The sequence below is a fragment of the Hemitrygon akajei genome, unplaced genomic scaffold (assembly GCF_048418815.1).
Source record: "Hemitrygon akajei unplaced genomic scaffold, sHemAka1.3 Scf000075, whole genome shotgun sequence".
In the NCBI taxonomy this organism is placed as follows: Eukaryota; Metazoa; Chordata; class Chondrichthyes; order Myliobatiformes; family Dasyatidae; genus Hemitrygon; species Hemitrygon akajei.
Genome location: NW_027331961.1, coordinates 1,850,837 through 1,871,903, shown reverse-complemented (window position 1 = coordinate 1,871,903; position 21,067 = coordinate 1,850,837).

The window sequence follows — 21,067 nt, the reverse complement described above, 5'->3', positions numbered from 1 at the left end:
CTCTGTTACATTCGGAGAGTGAGCCTCATTTCCTGGTCTCCATGAGAGATCCCGAGAGCCCGTTATCTGAAGAGCCGGAGCTGACTGGAGCGCAGAGCGAGAAGGCGGAGAATGAACAAACCTAAAACGCTGGAGAAGCAGAAGGCTATTCGGCCCTCGATACTCTAGTGTCGCCCTCCACCAGATCACGTGGCACTTTCCTCTAAACTACTTCCCTCCCAGATAGGTAGACAGGCTGAGTGCTGTCGCAGCAATAATCTTGCACACAAGGACAGCAAGACCAAGGATGTGACTGTGAACTCCGCGAAGGAGAAGTCGGGAGATCACACACCAGTCCTCATTGAAGGGTCGGCGGTGGTGAGGGTGAGCAGGTTTAAGCTCCTTCTGAGAGAATCTCTGCTTGGCCTCACATAGTTATACATTCACAAAGAAAGGCACGTCAGCGGCTGTATTCCATTAGGTGACAGAAACATAGAAACAGAGAAAGCCTGCAGCACAATAAAGTCCCTTCGGCCCACAAAGCTTGAAGAGATTTGGTATTGGTATGTCACCAAAAACTGAGAAATGTTCGCACATGCAAGGCGGAGAGTATTCACCGTCTGGTGTGCAGGCTGCAATGCACAGCATCAACACAGATTGCAGAGGCTTGTGTACAACAATCACATTCATCACAGGGCAAGCCTCTTCATAATCGAGAAAATCTTCAGAAGTTGGTTCCTTAGGAATACCAGGTCCATAATTAAGGGCGATCACCGTCAGGTATATGGTCTTGTCTCATTACCACTATCCGGGATATGCTCCCTTCTCATGGCAACCATCCGGGATATGCTCTCTTCTCATTACCACCATCCGGGATATGCTCTCTTCTGATGACTACCATCCTGGATATGTTCTCGTGTCCTTACCACCATCCGGAAGTAGGTACATGAGCCGGAAGACTCACGCTCAAAGAGATACCAGTATCTTCTGCAATCAGATTTTTTGAGCGATTCATGGACCAATGAAACCGAGCTCATAATTCTTTTATTTATTTGATAGTTCGTTTACTTTTTCATTATTTAATTTACTTACTCGTTTATTCGCTTGTTTACTTACCGAAATACGTTGTAGATTTTATGCATATATTATTAAATAACGTACTGAGGACGCGTTGCGCCACCTGGTGATTGAGGATCCTCAATTAGAGGATCGGAACGCATATTCAGTGGACATGGAAGAGACACCCAGTTGCGCTCCGAATCCATGGTTTATCATGAAGGAGTCGCCGCTGCTCTATTCTTATCTGATGCAGCCTATCGGTCTGCCTGGTGGACTGAGAAACCTTTGGGCTGGAGAGCGACATTCAGAGTGTGGCAGGTAAGCCGTCTCAGTGAAAGAGAGGACTCAGAAATCCTTTGTGCCCCTTCGAAACAGCAATCTTGCCCTTTGGCCCTGCGCTCTGCTTCCTAATGAATGTACATTGGCCAGGAAGATGCGATGGAACAGTGGTTGTGTTCCCGTAGCTTCATTCTGGCCTGATGCCCCCCTCACCCAGTCCTCCCCTGGTCGACTTCGCTTCGCTGACGGAATTCCGCTCACTTCCAGGTGCAGTACTTGCATTGCTGGGAGTCATGTGCGATGAGCCGTTAAAGTTTATGTGGAGATCGCATAACCTCACATTTATCCACATTAAATTGCATCTGCCATGAATTTGCCCACTCATCTAACCTATCCAAGTCACCCTGCATCCTCTTAGCACCCTCCTCACAGCTAACACCGCCGCCCAGCTTCGTGTCAACCGCAAACTTGGAGATGTTGCATTTAATTCCCTCGTCTAAATCATTAATACATATTGTAAACAACTGGGGTCCCAGCACTGAGCCTTGCGGTACCCCATTAGTCACTGCCTGCCATTCTGAAAAGGTCCCGTTTACTCCCACTCTTTTCTTCCTGTCTGCCAACTTATTCTCTATCCACATCAATGTCATACCCCCAATACCGTGTGCTTTAAGTTTGTACACTAATCTCCTGTGTATAGGAGTGTATAGGTGTACCTATATCGTTCGTAGTCACTTTGCCCGTGACTCTCCCTCGGGTGAAAACAATTTAATATCAAACATAGAGCAGGACAGTGCAGGAGCAGAGACGTCGGTCATCGAAAAAAAGTTGAAGTCACTTGTGACGAACAAGAGAATTCTTCAAAGACGAACATGGACAAATGATAACAAACCCATTCAGGATAATGAAAGGAGGTCTCAGTATTCAGAAAATTCTAATCTGAGCATAACCCTTGTTCACAGAAATGACATAAATGTACTATAAACAATGATTTCAGTAGTGACAGCGCTGCAAGTTAACTGTAAGTTTGCAGATGGCTCATTACATCAAATTGCCTTCAGTATTACTGATTACAGAAACAGCATACCATATCGATTTCCTTTGAAGATGGACCAGACAACTTCATGATTCAGCTTCAGGGTCCACCTGTTACAGATGTCGTTACAAGCCTGAAATTATCTTGTTCTGCCCAGTCAGTTCCCACTGCTGACAATAGATGGCGCAATGGGATAACCTATGTGCATGCAGGCCAGGACAACCCCACCGAGTCGGTAAACAACGTTGACCGTAGAAATTATACTTGTCAGATTGAGATCAAAGTAACCATGAAACACAGCGGCTTTTCTGTAAAGATTACAGTACAGGGCAAGTGGAAGTTTCTGTCAATATTCAACTTCCAACCACCGCTTCAACTTCTGAGCAATTTTATTTTGCAGCTCTATTCTATCTACTTTATTCGTCATATTAAAGAAAAAAACTGTTTATCAGGGATAGTGAAGGTGGAGCAGAGTAACAGATATACTAGAGGTCCTTCAGGGCTTTTTAATTGTAAGTCAAGTTCCGGGATTTATTTATGTCAAATTTCCGCAGATGTTCATTTAAGTCTACAGCGAATAACGTCCCATGCTTGCCAAAACATTTTAACTCTTCATTTAAAATAATGGAGAACCGTGCCGGTTTATCTGCCTCTGTCACAGAGGGACATTCTGAGCCCATGCTTGTAAGCAGGATTGCCCATCGCTTCTCTTCACACCGGCAGCTTCATTTGGAATCACCGCTGACTGTGAAATGAAGCTCTTGAAGTTTTGAGAAGCAGATCTCTTTCTCAGAGTTCAGAACTTCGTGCAGCGCCGACGTGACTTCATGACGTTAAGGAATCGATCCCTTTGTGAATGAAATTCAGCCACTGCACAAAATGAACGAACCAATCTTATGCAAACTAAATTAAGTCGGCAGTGAAAAAAAAGAGGCGGAGAAAATGAAACGTATCCTCTCCATGATTCCGTAGAATTATATCCGGGAACTCCTTTTTATAAACTCCAATTCGTTTGCCATTCAGGCTAATATGTTGGACAGGATACAAATTGGGTCCACCGAGCCCAGCTGGTGTGATTGGACTGCAGTAGAAAGGAGTGATTCCATTCCTCTTTCAGTTCTATTGGCAGAGCCCGTGTCTCGTGTCAATGTAAACATCAACTTGTCCAGTCTCAGAAAAACAACGATACAGTTGTATACACCTGTAACGCTAAGGGCGCAATTCAGATAAAACATCATTACAAGACATCTAACATCAATGTTTCTGTTTTCAGAAAAAAAACCTAGTCTGAACATAACCCGTCTTAACAGAAATACCACAGGAAATTATAGACGAATTGTCAATATTCATTGCAACAGCGACAGCGCAAAGATCTACCTGCAAGTTAATTGTAGGTACGCAGGTTGCTCATTACATTAGTTTACATTCAATATTACCGATCACAGAAACAGCATACAATCTCTATTTCTGTTGTAGATGGGCCAGACAACATCAGGATTCAGCTGCAGGGTTCTGTTTTCAAAATACTGTCACAAGTCTGAAATTAACTTGTTCTGTCCAGTCAGTTCCCAATACTGACTATAGATGGCGCAAGGGAGCAAATGACCAGCAGACAGAACAGGGCAACACCATCGAGTCATTTATCAACGTTGCTAAATAAGTGGAAATTATACTTGTAAAGATCACTTGAACATAAACATCCAAGTAATTTTATTTTGCAATTTTGTAATTTTCACGCCTTGCTCTTCTGTAGACTTCGGTCACGAGAAGTATAAAAAAAAGACATTGTGAATATGCAGCAGAGTTATAGATACCATGGAAGGTCTGGAGTGATTTATTTAGATGTCAATTTGCCGGAAATTTAATAACTTCATTTAACCCTCCGGCGAAGAGTATTTCATGTTTCCCAGAGCATGGAGAACTAAAGAGCAGGCAGAACTATTCAGTTAAAATTACGGAGAGCTATGTCGGTTTATCTGCTTCGGTACCCGAGGGACATACTGTGCCCAGGCCTGTCAGCAGGATCGCTCAAAGCCGTTCTTCACAGTCGCAGCTTCAGTTGACGTCACGACGTATTGTCGAGTGAAACTCCTGACGTTTTGAGAAGTAGATGCGTTTCTCAGAATACAGATCCCCGAGCAGTGTAAACCTGATTTCACGAAGTTAAGGAAACAACACGTTTGTGAATAAAATACAGCCGTTGTACATATTGAAGAAATTAATCTTGCAGCCAGTTACCCGGGGTATAAGTCACATAACATTAAGGGGCAGAAACAGAATCTGATGGAGCCAGTGAGCAGGTCGGGAAGCATCTGTGAAAGGGAAAACAGAAGTCGACATTGCAATGCAGGGCTGGGAGGTGGGGAAACAATGAAGTATTAAATGAACCTTCACCGGAGAGAGAGGGAAATGGGGCCGATGGGATTCGTGCAGCAGTTCTGACAGAGCATCTTCGGCTTGAAATCTTAACTGTTCCTTTTCCACGGAGGCTGCTCGACAGCCTGAGTGTATTCCGGGATTTCCCTTTTCTTTTAGAGACTTCCAAAATCGCCAGCGCTTGCGTAGTTGTCTCCATGTGTGCATCCGACATCAGATGTTCTGGACACTGCAGGTACAAAACAAGTCTCTGATCTGACAAAACAGGATGAAGCACGTCAAAGGTTGACTGTCGTGAAATGTTTTTCCATTGTTTTTGGTACAATTGAGGGTTCGTTGAATTGCGCTCGGGAAGTGTTGGTTACACAATGCCAGTTTGCTCAGAACCAACTTCATTTACAACAAAGGATGGAGCCGATTGCAGCTGCAGAAATCAGGCCCACAACAACCTTATTAACCCTTTATAAACGCCCAGAGAGAGAGAGGGCGGAGAGCGAGATTGAACACGGGACTCTGCGGCTGCGCCACTGCAGAACACTTTGGTCTCTGATCTCCTGTCAGTGCTTTGTGTCGGAGTGTCATTTCTTCCTGGAATGGGGACAAATTACTGTAAGGACACGCTGGTTCAGGCAGCAGACGTAGTCTGTGTTTCGGGTCCGAGATCCCGAATGAAGGTACCAGGACCCAAACCATCAGCTGGTTCTCCCACCCAGACGGTAGGCAGTGTTCCACGTGTAATTTAACACACCCAAACTGGACATTACCTTTCCTCAGCCGCTTTCTGGAACATCTGCAATGTCTCTGATGCTCTTCTGGCTGCTGGGGCCAGTATTGGGACCCTGTTGATCCGCGGAGGAGAAACTAGATTTGTAAACTGCACGTCAGCTGGATTTGACCAAGAGTCTAGTTACTGCTGAAGACGCGATCACTGGCGTTTCAGTTTGACTCGCTTTCCCTCCCCCAACATTCCTGTGCTGGTTTCTTGTCATTTCTTTTCTAGTCTTGATGAAGGGCTTTGGACTGCAACACTGTCCTTCCATGTATTCTACAAGACTTGTTGAGTCCCTCGAGCATTGTGTGTGTGTGTAACTGCTGAGCGTGTGAAAACAACTCTCAGATTATTTAAAGAAACGTGTTCGACAATTTACAACGATCGCGGAGGAGTTTGAACCCGCATCAGCCAATTGTTGCCACCCACCCGGGTCCCTGACAGTATGTTGGAGTTTGTCGCTTCTGCAACATCGGTCACAGTGCACCCATGGGTGGGGCCGATGCCCGACAGCTCCCAAGTACCTCCCGAGATGTGTGTGTGTGTGTGTGTGTGTGTGTGTGTGTGTGTGTGTGTGTGTGTGTGTGTGTGTGTGTGTGTGTGTGTGTGTGTGTATGTGTGAAGAACTTTCAGCCAATCATTGGTGAAATACCAAGACTTCTTAACCTCCCAGTAAAGTAGATCAATCTCTTTGTTCTCATTCTATCAATATGCCCGTCACGGGATGGATCCTCTGAGATGCTGACACCCAAAACCATGAAACTGGTCACCATTCCATTTCTGATCCATCGTTGAGGACTGGTGTGTGTTCCCCCGAAATCCTCTCCCTGAGGCACAAATTTATTTGCTTGAATTTATTGACATTGAGTGCACGGTTGCAACACGAGGCGATCAACTCAACTATCTCACAACATGATGGCTCTTCGTCAGCTTCAGAGAATCTGCGAACTGTTGTTTCAGGTGATGAATAGATAGATGGTGATTGAGCTGTCCAGCTGCAGAGTCTTGATCGTAGGTAGTTTGGAGCAGTCGGCTAAGTCAGCATCCTTTTGCTGTACTTGCACTGATGATCAGTGAAGCGGGGATGGTATTTCCAATCCTGGCTGACTGTGGCCTGCTGCTGAGGGAATCAAGGACTGAGGTGCCGAGCGCCGCCTAGAGGCTGGAATTGGAATCATGTTGCTGAGTACTGAGGTAATGACGGTGTTCGATTCTGATCTGGTAGCAATCAATAGCTGTTGGGTGCTGGGGCAGCAGGCTGAGGGTAGCAGACACCAACAGAATCAACAAACTCATTCGTAACCCAGTGATGTTGTGGGGGTGGAACTGGACTCTCTGACGGTGGTGTCTGAAAAGAGGATGCTATCCAAATTGCATGCCATCTTGGACAATGACTCCCATCCACTCCATAATGTACTGGTTAGGCACAGGAATTCAGCCAGAGACTCAATCCACCGAGATGTAACACTGAGCGTCATAGGAAGTCATTCCTGCCGGTGACCATAAAAGTTTACAACTCCTCCCTCGGAGTGTCAGACACCCTGAGCCAATTGGCTGGTCCTGGACTTATTTCCACTTAACATGATTAACTTATTATTTAATTATTTATGGTTTTATATTGCTATATTTCTGCACTATTCTTGGTTGGTGCGGCTGTAACGAAACCCAATTTCCCTCGGGATCAATAAAGTATGTCTGTCTGTCTGTCTGTCTGTCTGACGTAGGTTGTTGTGCTGTTCATCGAAGACTAGGTGGAGAGCCAGTTACAAATGCAATCCCGTTGAACTATTGTGGTGGTCGGTAACTTGCAGCGGGATTCAGATCCTTGCAGAGCCACGAGTTGACTCAGGCGATGACCAGCCTCTTAAAGCCCTTTATCTCAGAGTATGTGAGTGCCAATGGTCCGCAAAACTCTGTGAAAAGAAACTTTCCCATGCAACTCCTTCAAATCTCACCCTTCCCCCCACTAATATATAACCCCCAATATTTGTCAATTCTACGATGGGTGAATTATGCTGATTGTCTATCTTAATTGTGCATCCCATAATATTATGAGCCTCAGTCGCAGCGATTCCTGAGTTTCTGTTTTACTGCATAGACCTCTGTCAATAACCGAGGCGCCCATGGACCCTCGGCTGGGAACCCGTGACCGATATCCGGGCGGCTTCCAACACCCCGGAGAGGATAACACAGGATTAACCGAACTCTCTTCAACGCACACAGTCCTCGGATCGAGACAGCATCCTGGTGAACTTCCTCGGCGCCCTCTGCAATGCTCTAGAACGGTCCGGTTTCATGCAATTTTCAAAACTCCACCCCCACATCTCGTCATCAGTCTGCGTCTGTCCAGTCTGAACTCCGTTTCGCAACTGCAACTGCAGTTCTAATTGAACCAGAAATTCGGTCAAAACAAACCAGTTCCTCCTCCGTCGATCACTCCCCCCACCCCCCAGAGCATGGTGAACAAAACACAGACAGTTGTACACATATATGTAAATAATAGCTACTGTAGAATAGTCCTGGTGAGTTACTGTGTTGCATTCTATAGTCTGTGCACACATCGGCCATTAAATGCCAGTTGGGGAGGAAGGGAGCTTGCATGTTGCAATTGCATTCGTTTGCTCTGTAGCAGGGTCTCACACTACAAAGTCTACTAACAATGGATAAGAGAGAAATAGGAACCTGTGGTAATTACTTCCTCATAGCTCTTCAGCAGTTCAATTGAACCACACATACTGTCAAATCAACCCAGTTCCTCCTCCATCGATCACTCCCCCCCACCCCCTAGATCATGGTGAACAAAATACAGACAGTTTACACATATATGTAAATAATAGCTTGTTTTTCCATCATGTTGGAACTTGTACTAAGCATAATACTCACACAGCACACAAGACCCTCTCAACCCACTCTCAAACATTGAATCAGTTCCATGGGAATGTATTAAATATTAAAACATGGGCCACACACCCATCACCCAGCAAGTTTCCTGCAACTCGGCTTGTTTCCCATGTTTCCAGCAATATATCGAGGTACCGACGAGAGAGGATGCAATATTAGATCTCCCATTGGGAAACGAGTTAGGACAGGTGACGCAAGTGTGTGTAGGGGAACGCTTTGATTCCAGGGATCAACAACATTAGGATCAACTTGATCATGGATAACGATAGTGTTGGTCCTCCAGTTGAGGTTGTAAACTGGAAAAAGGCCAATTTTGAAGAAATGAGGAAGGATATAAAAAGCGTGGATTTGGACAGGTTGTTCTTTGCCAAGGATGTCATTGGTAAGTAAAAGACCTTGAACGGGGAAATTTTGAGAGTACAGAGTCTGTATGTTCTTGTCAGGATTAAAAGCAAAGTGAATAAAGATAAGGAACCTTGGTTCTCACGGGATATTGGAACTCTGATAAAGAAGAAGAGAGAGATGTATAACAGGTGTAGGAAACAGGGAGCAAATAAGGTATTGAGGGGCATAAAATGTGCAAAAAATAAGAAAGAAATCAGGAGGGGTAAAAGAAGTCATGAGGTAGCTTTGGCAGTCAAGGTGAAGGATAATCCAAAGTGTTTTTAACAGATATATTTAAAGCAAAAGGATAATAAGGGATAAAGCTGGTCTTCTTGAAGATCAGAGTGGTCGGCTATGTATAGAACCAAAATAAAAGGGGGAGATCTTTAATGGTTTTTGCGTCTGTATTTACTAAGGAAACTGGCATGGAGTCAATGAAAATAAGGAAATCATGTAGTGAGTTCATGGAACTTTGGATTCTCATTGACCTTGACTTCCAAAGCTACCTCATGTCTTACATAGAACATAGAACAGTACAGCGCATTACAGTCCCTTCGCCCCACAATGTTGTGCCGACCCTCAAAACCTGCCTCCCATATAACCCCCCACCTTAAATACCTCCATATACCTGTCTAGCAGTCTCTTAAAATTCACTAGTGTACCTGCCTCCACCACTGACTCAGGCAGTGCATTCCACGCACCAACCACTCTTTGAGTGAAAAACCTTCCTCTAATATCCCCCTTGAACTTCCCTCCCCTTACCTTAAAGCCATGTCCTCTTCTATTATGCAGTGGTGCCCTGGGGAAGAGACGCTGGCTGTCCATTCTATCTATTTCTCTTAATATTTAGCATACTTCCATCATGTCTCCTCTCATCCGCCATCTCTCCAAAGAGTAAAGCCCTTAATCTTTGACCAAAATTCATACTCTCTAAACCAGGCAGCAACCTGGTAAATCTACTCTGTATCCTTTTCAATGCTTCTACATCCTTCATATAGTGAGGCGACCAGAACTGGACCCAATACTCCAAGTATGGCCTTACCAGATATTTTAGAGCTGCGTCATTTCCTCGTGACTCTTAAACTCTGTCCCTCGACTTATGAAAGCTAAAACCCCATAAGCTTTCTTAACTACCCTATCTAGCTGTGAGGCAACTTTCAGGGATCTGTGGACATGTACTCCCAGATCCCTCTTCTCCTCCACACTCCCTTGTATCCTGCCATTTACTTTGTAATCTGCCTTGGAGTTTGTCCTTCCAAAGTGTACCACCTCACACTTCTCCGGGTTGAACTCCATCTGCCACTTCTCAGCCAACTTCTGCATCCTATCATTGTCTCTCTGCAATCTTCGACAATCCTCTACACTATCCACAACACCACCAACCATTCTGCCCTCTGTAAGCTTTCCAACCCACCCCTTTACCCTCTCATCCAGATCTTTAATAAAAATCACGAGAAGTAGAGTCCCACAACCGATCCTTGTGGGACGCCACTAATCACAACCCTCCAATCGGAATGTACTCTGCAGGCAAGCCAATTCTGAATCCACCTGGCCAAACCTCCCTGGATCCCATGCTTCTGACTTTCTGAATAAGCCTACCGTGTGGAACCTTGTCAAATGCCTTACTAAAATCTATGTAGCTCATATCCACTGCACTATCTTCATCTATATGCCTGGTCACCTCCTCAAATAACACTATCAGGCTTGTTTGGCACGATCTGCCCTTCACAAATCCATGTTGACTGTCCCTGATCCGACCATGATTCTCTATATGTCCATAGATCCTATCGCTAAGAATCTTTTTCAAAAGTATTCCCACCACAGACGTAAGGCTCAGTGGTCTATAATTACCCGGACTAACCCGACTACCTTTTTTGAACAAGGGGACAACAGTCGCCTCCCTCCAAACCTCTGGTACCATTCCCGTGGACAACGAGGACATTGAAGATCCTGGCCAGAGGATCTGCAATCTCTTCCCTCGCCTCGTGAAGCAGCCTGGGGAATATTCCGTCAGGCCCCAGAGACTTATCCGTCCTAATGTATTTTAACAACTCCAACACCTCCTCTCCCTTGATATCAACATGCTCCAGAACCGCATTCATATTGTCCTCATCGTCACCGAGTTCCCTCTCATTGGTGAATATCGAAGAGAAGTATTCATTGAGGAACTCGCTCACTTCCACAGCCTCCAGGTACATTTTCCCACCGTTTTCTCTAATCGGTCATCCTTTTGTTCTTCACATAAATGAAGAATGCTTTGTGCTTTTCCTTTACCCTTCACGCCAAAGCCTTCCCATGCCCCCTTCTTGCTCTTCTCAGCCCCTTCTTAAGCTCCTTTCTTGCTACCCTATATTCCTCAAGAGCCCATTCTGATCCTGGCTTCCTAAACCTCATGTACGCTGCCTTCTTCCACCTAACTAGACTTTCCACCTCACTCTCACCCATTGGTCCTTCATCCAACCATTCTTCATCACCGGGACAAATTTATTCCTTATATCCTGCAAGAGATCCCTAAACATGGGCTGAGAGTATGTTGAGAATGGATTGGGTGAGGTGTCAATAGGCTGTGTAGTACAGCCGACAGTCCTAATGGAGAAACAAGCTATTACTTACATGGATCTGTAAAACTGCCTATATGTTTTTCACCATTAACTGGCCTGTGGGGGCGGGGAGGTGATGGACGGAGGAGGAACTGGGTTGTTTTCAGAGAATTCCTGGTTCAATTGAACTGCTGAAGAACTGTGACGAAATAATTACCACAGTTTCCTATTTTCTCTTACCTATTATCAGCAGACTATGCAGTGTCAGACACTGCTAAAGAGCAAACAAATGCTTGTGCAAGTTCCCTTCCTCCACGTAATGGCCGATGTGTGCACAGTGTACAGAATGCAGGTGTGTGTGTGTGTGTGTGTGTGTGTGTGTGTGTGTGTGTGTGTGTGTGTGTGTGTGTGTGTGTGTGTGTGTGTGTGTGTGTGTGTGTGTGTGTGCGCGCGTGTGTGGTGGGGGAATATACATCCGTACATCGGAAACAAGTCGAGTTGCAGGAAACCTGCTCGGTGATGGGTGTGTGGCCTATGTTTTAACATTTATTCCAGCCCTGTGGAACTGATTCAATACTTGAGAGTGTGTTGAGAATGACTTTGGTGAGTTGTCAATTCTCTATGTACTACAGCCGACAGTCCTGATGGAGTAACAAGCTGTTACTTACATGGATCTGTAAACCTGTCTGTATGTTCTTCACTATGAACTGGCCTGTGCGGGCGGGGGGAGGGGGGGGAGTGGTGGAGTGATCGATGGAGGGAGAACTGGGTTGTTTTGACAATATGTGTGGTTCAATTGAACTGCTGAAGAACTATGAGGAAGTAATTACCACAGTTTCCTATTTCTCTCTTATCTGTTGTTATCAGACTGTGTAGTGTTAGACCCTGCTGCAGAGCAAACGAATGCAATTGCAACGTGCAAGTTCCCTTCCTCCACCACCGGCACGTCATGGCCGATGTGTGCAGAGTCTGCAAAATGCAGCACAGTTACTCGTCAGGACAATTCCATGGGAAACTCCGGAACACCACTCACACCACTACCAACTACCCCACCCCCCACCCTAACAACCGTCCTCACCCTGAGGGCGAAGGTCAGCAAGGCAAAAGAGGAACATGACAATTAAAGACTACTTTTGTCCCCAAGATTCCCCGCCACTCGAAAATCACTCTGAGCTGCCTGTATCACGGTGCGGGTCCGATTCCCGGAATTCCCTGCCTGTGACAACATTGGGAACAGCTTTCCCAGACAGCGTATGACAGTTTAAGGAGAGAGCCCAACACAAACCGCTCAGTGAGGGGTTTGTTAAGGGAGGGGTGATAAATTCCTGCCTTGTCAACAACACCCAGACTCATCCCGTAAAATGCAAACAATCCCCCCACTCTTTGATGAAAATATTCCTCTGGGAATTGTTTTCCTGGTCACCATTTCTCGCTGAGATATGTCTCAGAGGAGAGAATAAGCTCGCTGTGTAATCTATCAACACACAATGATATTGGAAAAATCAGCCAACGTCCCTTACCCCCAGAGCCCGAGAAACTCACCTCGTACTGCTAAATCTCTCTGCTCCGCCCTCAGCATCCTGAACGATAACAACTGGAACTGATTGCCCGGAGAATGTTTAAAATCAGAACCATATTTATCATCACTGACATATGTCATTCGCTCTGTTGTTTTGAACAGAAGTACAGAGCAATAGATAACTGTGTCTATGAGTTAAAATAAGAAACATAGAGTAAATAAGTATTGCAAGACGAGAAGAAAAATGTTGGTAGTATTCATGGGTCCAGAGACCATTCAGATATCTGATGGTGGAGGAGAGGTCGTGTTTCGGGTGCACTGAACGAGTATCTTCATGTTTCTATACCATCTCCCTGAGAGGAACATCAATGTGGACATAAATGACCTAATGATTCATGACTGTTAATAGAAATAAAACAACTTCAGAACGTTTAAAAAAGAGTGAACAATACAAAATGATGGATACTTTCCCTGTCTGTGACATTCCAGCCTCTACACCACTCCCTCTCTGAAACCGCACCCAGTCTATGCACACCCTCCCTGTCTCTTTAGACAACTTGCCCCCACGCCTCTCCGACTCTATGAGTGTTCCTGCAGCAAAGCCCATCTATTTCTCTCTAACCACAGCCTTCCCCCAATACTACCTGAACCACTTCACAGATCTCGGTCTCGTAAACCACCCTCCCGCCCGCATCTGCAATCTAGAGCCTCCTCCAGTCCCGAGACCTTCCCTGTTTCTGTGTCTCCTTTCAAGCTTTACACCATTCCCGTTTCACTACGCCCTTCTGGCCTCTACAGACTCTCCGTCTCTGTATCCATCTCGTGCTAATCCCCTCACGGTCTCTGTAACCCTCCCCGGCCCCTATGGCCTTCCACATCTCTGAACCTGTCTGCACCCTCATTGAAACAGTCAATGTCCTTGGGAGACATGGCCGTGCACATGTGTAGATCATATTTTCACTTGTCGTAAGTACTTGTTGTCGGGGCAAATTGCAAGTTTGAACCCGGTTTGGGTGAAGCCTTCTGTTGGAGTGTTCAGAATTAAGGAATTCTCAGCCCCCGATGGATGTAGAGGGCAGATCGCTGAGATGGACTTAAAGCGTGGGAGATTAATGCTTGAACAGTCGTTGTGGTGAGATGGCAGTGGGTAGAGGCTAATGGGGAAGTGGGTGAGAAGTGTCTGGGACAGATACTGCTGTATGGTTGGAGATGTTAGCTGACCGAAGTAGTTCCCAGTTCTGCTGTTTCCGTGTGTACATCCGACAGGAGATATTGGGGACACTGTAGGTATCCAACCAGGCTTGGGGCATGATCTCTAATCTGACAGCACAGGACTAAGCACATTAAATTCTGACAACCGACAGGAGATATTGTGGACACTGTATGTATCCAACCAGGCTTGGGGCATGATCTCTAATCTGACAGCACAGGACTAAGCACATTAAATTCTGACATCCGACAGGAGATATTGTGGACACTGTATGTATCCAACAGGGCTTGGGGCATGATCTCTAATCTGACAGCACAGGACTAAGCACATTAAATTCTGACATCCGACAGGAGATATTGTGGACACTGTATGTATCCAACCAGGCTTGGGGCATGATCTCTAATCTGACAGCACAGGAATAAGCACATTAAATGCTGACATCCGACAGGAGATATTGTGGACACTATAGGTCTCCAACCAGGCTTGGGGCATGATCTCTAATCTGACAGCACAGGACTAAGCACATTAAATTCTGACATCCGACAGGAGATATTGTGGACACTGTAGGTATGCAACCAGGCTTGGGGCATGATCTCTAATCTGACAGCACAGGACTAAGCACATTAAATTCTGACATCCGACAGGAGATATTGTGGACACTGTATGTATCCAACCAGGCTTGGGGCATGATCTCTAATCTGACAGCACAGGACTAAGCACATTAAATTCTGACATCCGACAGGAGATATTGTGGACACTGTATGTATCCAACCAGGCTTGGGGCATGATCTCTAATCTGACAGCACAGGACTAAGCACATTAAATTCTGACATCCGACAGGAGATATTGTGGACACTGTATGTATCCAACCAGGCTTGGGGCATGATCTCTAATCTGACAGCACAGGACTAAGCACATTAAATTCTGACATCCGACAGGAGATATTCTGGACACTGTAGGTATCCAACCAGGCTTGGGGCATGATCTCTAATCGGACAGCACAGGACTAAGCACATTAAATTCTGACATCCGACAGGAGATATTGTGGACACTGTATGTACCTAACCAGGCTTGGGGCATGATCTCTAATCTGACAGCACAGGACTAAGCACATTAAATTCTGACATCCGACAGGAGATATTCTGGACACTGTAGGTATCCAACCAGGCTTGGGGCATGATCTCTAATCTGACAGCACAGTACTAAGCACATTAAATTCTGACATCCGACAGGAGATATTCTGGACACTGTAGGTATCCAACCAGGCTTGGGGCATGATCTCTAATCTGACAGCACAGGACTAAGCACATTAAATTCTGACATCCGACAGGAGATATTGTGGACACTGTAGGTATCCAACCAGGTTTGGGGCATGATCTCTAATCTGACAGCACAGGGCTAAGCACATTAAATTCTGACATCCGACAGGAGATATTGTGGACACTGTAGGTATCCAACCAGGCTTGGGGCATGATCTCTAATCTGACAGCACAGTACTAAGCACATTAAATTCTGACATCCGACAGGAGATATTGTGGACACTGTAGGTACCCAACCAGGCTTGGGGCATGATCTCTAATCTGACAGCACAGTACTAAGCACATTAAATTCTGACATCCGACAGGAGATATTGTGGACACTGTAGGTATCCAACCAGGCTTGGGGCATGATCTCTAATCTGACAGCACAGGACTAAGCTCATTAAATTCTGACATCCGACAGGAGATATTGTGGACACTGTAGGTATCCCACCAGGCTTGGGGCATGATCTCTAATCTGACAGCACAGGACTAAGCACATTAAATTCTGACATCCGACAGGAGATATTGTGGACACTGTAGGTACCCAACCAGGCTTGGGGCATGATCTCTAATCTGACAGCACAGTACTAAGCACATTAAATTCTGACATCCGACAGGAGATATTGTGGACACTGTAGGTATCCCACCAGGCTTGGGGCATGATCTCTAATCTGACAGCACAGGACTAAGCACATTAAATTCTGACATCCCACAGGAGATATTGTGGACACTGTAGGTATCCAACCAGGCTTGGGGCATGATAACTAATCTGACAGAAGAGGACTAAGCACATTAAGTTCTGACATCCGACAGGAGATATTGTGGACACTGTAGGTATCCAAACAGGCTTGGGGCATGATCTCTAATCTCAGAGCACAGGACTAAGCACATTAAATGCTGACATCCGACAGGAGATATTGTGGACACTGTAGGTATCCAACCAGGCTTGGGGTATGATCTCCAATCTGACAGCACAGGACTAAGCACATTAAATTCTGACATCCGACAGGAGATATTCTGGACACTGTAGGTATCCAACCAGGCTTGGGGCATGATCTCTAATCTGACAGCACAGGACTAAGCACATTAAATTCTGACATCCGACAGGAGATATTCTGGACACTGTAGGTATCTAACCAGGCTTGGGGCATGATCTCTAATCTGACAGCACAGGACTAAGCACATTAAATTCTGACATCCGACAGGAGATATTGTGGACACTGTAGGTATCCAACCAGGCTTGGGGCATGATCTCTAATCTGACAGCACAGGACTAAGCACATTAAATTCTGACATTCGTGAGAAACTTTTCACTTCTTGTTTCTGAGAATTAGGGGTTCGTTGAATTGAGATCGGGAAGCGCTTGTTACACAATACCAGACTGTTCGGAATCAACTATTTTTATAACAAAGGAAGTGGCCGATTGCAAACTGGAGAAACTTGATCAGCAGCAAAGCTTTATTAACCCTTTATAAACCCCCAGAGAGATAGAGAGGGTAGAGAGCGGGATTGAACACGGGTCTCCGCAGCGGCGCCACTGGAGACCACAACCATCTCTGATCTCCAGTCACTGCTCTGTTTCCGAGTGTCATTTCGTCCTGCAAATGGCACAAATGTAGAAATTACTCTAAAGAAAGGACGGTTCAGGCAGCAACTGTGGAAAAAGACACAGTCTGCGTTTCGTGTCTGGATCAGCGATGAAGGTACCAGGAACCAAGAGCATGAATTTGGTCTCCCACCGAGACGTTGTTTCCGACAATTTCTGTTTGCAGTTCAGATTTCCAGCAGCTACGGGGATATTGTTTTAAATAATAATTTACTGGAATCTTCCCTGAAACGGGCAATGCAGATTTCCGTCATGATTTAACAATAGACTGCGGAGTTGTGGGATAACCTGAGGATAATAGGCCGGGTGGATGGTCGGAGTTTATTGCACAGGGTGGGACAACCTATATGAAACTCTGCTGGTATCCTTGGCTGCGGTAGCAGTGAAACCTTCCCAAAGGCGATCAAAGTGCGTGGAGGTTTAAAGTGTGGAGATCTGTGGCACATATGGATATATGATAGATATGTACAGAAATACACCTTGTGGAAATGCTTGTTTGATGATGAACTTCAATAAAAAAATAAAGTACAAAAACAAGTGTTCCTCATTTTCACCTGTTGGGAGATGGGTCTGTTGAATCCTGTAAATACTTGGCCTCCACAGCTGCCTGTGACAAAAGATTGCCCGGTTTCATCAATCTCTGTTTAAAGAAATTCCTCCTCAACTTCCTTTTAAAAGTTCGCCCCTCAACCCTGAGGCCGTGTCCTCTGGTCTCAGAGTCTCCCACCACAGGAAACATCCTCTCAACACCCGCTCTATCAATTCCTTTCACCGTTCGATCGGTTTCAGTGAGGCCACCCCTCAGGCCCAGAGTCATTGAAAGCTCTTCATGTGACATGCCATTCAATTCTGGAATAATTTCTGTGAACCTCCTTGAGCCCTTCTCCAGTTTCAGCACATTGTTGGTCAGTTCAGGGGTTTAAACCTGCTTACAATGCTGCAAGTGAGGCCTCACCCGTGCGTTATAAAGTTACCGAATCACATCCTTGCTTTTACATTCTAGTTCTCATGAAATGAATGCTAACACCTTCCTCATCAAACACTAAGCCTGCAAGTGAAGCATTACGTGAACAAGTTTGAAACTAAGTTGCGCAACAAGAATCATTTCACTGAGTTACAGTGAAACATCGACACGAGGGAGACTGATGGAAGAACCACATGAAGTGACCGAATTATGGGATAAATCAACATGCTGCAAATCAGAAGCGACGTCACATTTCTGCCATATAGGCAGATTGGAAAAGGGGGCCGAATCTGTGACTCGGATTGATCATCATTTTCTGAGCCACTTCACGCAGCAATCGGAAGACAAGTCAGAGTTTCAGCACCGTTTTGTATTTTATTACATTTATTATTCAGCCATAAAAATAACAGAGTAGTTGCTTCGGCCCTTTCAGCGAACGACAGCAAGCCCGATTGACAGAGGAGATTTAAAAGGACGTTGCCTGGATGGGGGAGCATGCCTTAGGAGAATAGCTTGAGTAAACTCGGCCTTTTCTCCTTGGAGAGATGGAGGATGAGAGGTGACCTGATAGGGGCGTATAAGGTGATGAGAGGCATCGATCGTGTGGATCCTCAGAGGCATTTTCCCTAGGATGCTAACACGAGGGGCCCAGCTTCATCGTGCTTGGAAGTAGATACAGGGGGATATTAGAGGTAAGAGTTTCACACAGACAGTGATGGGTGTGTGGAATGCCCTCCCAACAAAGGCGGATAAATGGGTCTTTTATGAGACTCATTTTCATTAAAAAAATATTTTATTAATTATTATTAAAGATTAACAAAAGATACATTAACTCAATATGTCATTATATGCAATAAAGAATTAAATTAGCAACTTACTGATTAACAAAGCTAAGCAAAATATCAATAATAATAAGTGAAAATAAAGTATTAAGAATATATTTTTGAAAGAAAATGAAGGGGTAAAAAGAACCCGTACTAAATAAAAACCCTACTAACTGAAAATCAAACAAACAAAAAGCAAACATTGGGCGCACAACCCCGGAGCTAAACACCATACAAGCTAAGGGTGATCTCAGAGATGTTTACTTTTTCATCGACCAGTGAGTACATGGTCAGATCTGCCATGGGTAGTCATAGAGACAGACACAACAAAGACATTCAAGGAACTCCTAAATAGGCTCAAAGTAAAAGACAGCTAGAATTCTCTACAGGACAAAAGCATTTGATTAATCATAAAGTCGATTGAAAGGTAAACAACACGGGCTGAAAGGGCAGCCATGTTGACTTTTCTCTACAAAATCTAGCTCCCCATATCCAACATGAAAGTTCAGAGAAAGAAATAATTATACGTAATCCTTAAAAGCAGCTGGGGAATGCAAAAACAATCTCCAAGGACGCCAAAACAATAAAATTAATCAAAGGAGAAAAATACCTATGTAATCTGTAATGAATAAAATATCTTTCCATTCAAGACTCCTTGATTGAGGCTTAAGAGCACAGAAACTGTGTCATTTGCTGTGTGTTTATCAAACCCTAAAGCTCATTAGGTATTTCCTAATCCCTGGAAAGGTACTTTCGCCGTGCATGCTCGTATCCCGCCCACTCTGTCCAAATGGGTTTGCGCCTCTGAGACACTAATGGAAGGTGAATGCGAGAGAAAGTGACGAATACGGATCCCCTGCTCATAGCGAGCTCTGTGACGCTAAGCGTGAAAATAATGGAATTATTTCCACTTGGCCTCTTGTGCCGCGGCACCGGCCTCACGCCAAGTGAATAACGAATCTAAGCTGTGGCTTAAGCGTGAAGCGCTCCGATATTTCATGTTTTTCAGTGTAACAAGTAGTCAGAAACCTACCGGACCATGATGTGGGTCAAGACGGTGTAGAGGTTAGTTCACACAGCAAAGTTGAGAGGGAAAATGTCGGCGGCAGTGTGAAGGTGTCAATTATGGGTCATAGGAGTCTGGGCTGAGGTGAGGGAACTAAGCTGCTGTGATACAAACGAGTCAAAACCTTCAGTGATGACTTCGGCGTGAGGATGTGAAACGCAGAAAAGATCTAACCGAGACATGGAGAACAATTATAAAGAAAGAATGAAGGACATTCTGAACGGTGGCCTTCCCTCGATGGTTGTCCTTCCTCTGTGTCAATTCACGAGCCAACCATCCACTTCTCTTCACCAGTGACGTCATCTGCGGGAACAATTCACAATTTATGTTGGCCACGTCAGCAACCCGAAAGTGCTGCTGCTGGGGAGGATAAATACGAAGTGATGACTTTTGATTCTGTGTCAAACATCGTGACAATGCAACCTTGCATACAACTAGGAGATTTCATATCGCCACGGTCCCAGGAAATGTGTTCCTTTCAATAACAATATATCGCTGTACGATGCCGCCTAACTCCAGTCTTGCGCTGTTTCGTGTCTCGAAACTGCTAATCACGGGCACAACCATGGTCCTGCACGGCTCACAGAACGGAAACTAGTGGATACGTTTCCTTTACAGGTGACACTATGTATCGGCAGCCCAATATCCCGTTCACTTACCTCTTCAGATCACTGTAAACAGATTGGTCCTCCAGGACAAGTCCCTGTTAATGTGAGGAAATCAGCATGATTAGCAGACTTTTTTTTTATTAAAAACATTTTGTAAATGAAGCGAACTGCAAGAATATTGAAGAGTATCTGCGCTCATTTAATAAATTATGTCTGAAAGTATCACGGAACAGTCGGACCATGATGGACAGAGGATCCGAGACAGATAGACATGATCCCTAAGCGGAAGGGCGCGTAATCCCTTGCTTCCCTTCCTTCAAGAAGATCAGTGTGCTATTTCCAACTTTCTAGTCCACAAAAACAATCCCACAGTAATCTGCAGCTTGGCATACCAGTACTATTCCCTCTACTCCCTCTTCAGCGGCCCATTTCAGAATGCTGGGGTGCAGTTAGTCCCGGTGATTTCTCCACCTTCAGCCCTTCCAGCTTGCCTTGCATCTTCTCCTTATTATAGTGACTGCAACCACTCCGGTGCCCTGACACTGTCATACTGATGGTCTGCTCCGCAGTGAAGACTGACACATGATACGTCATGAGTTCATCCGCTGTGTGATTCATCATACTGTGTGAAGTGGAAACAATTACT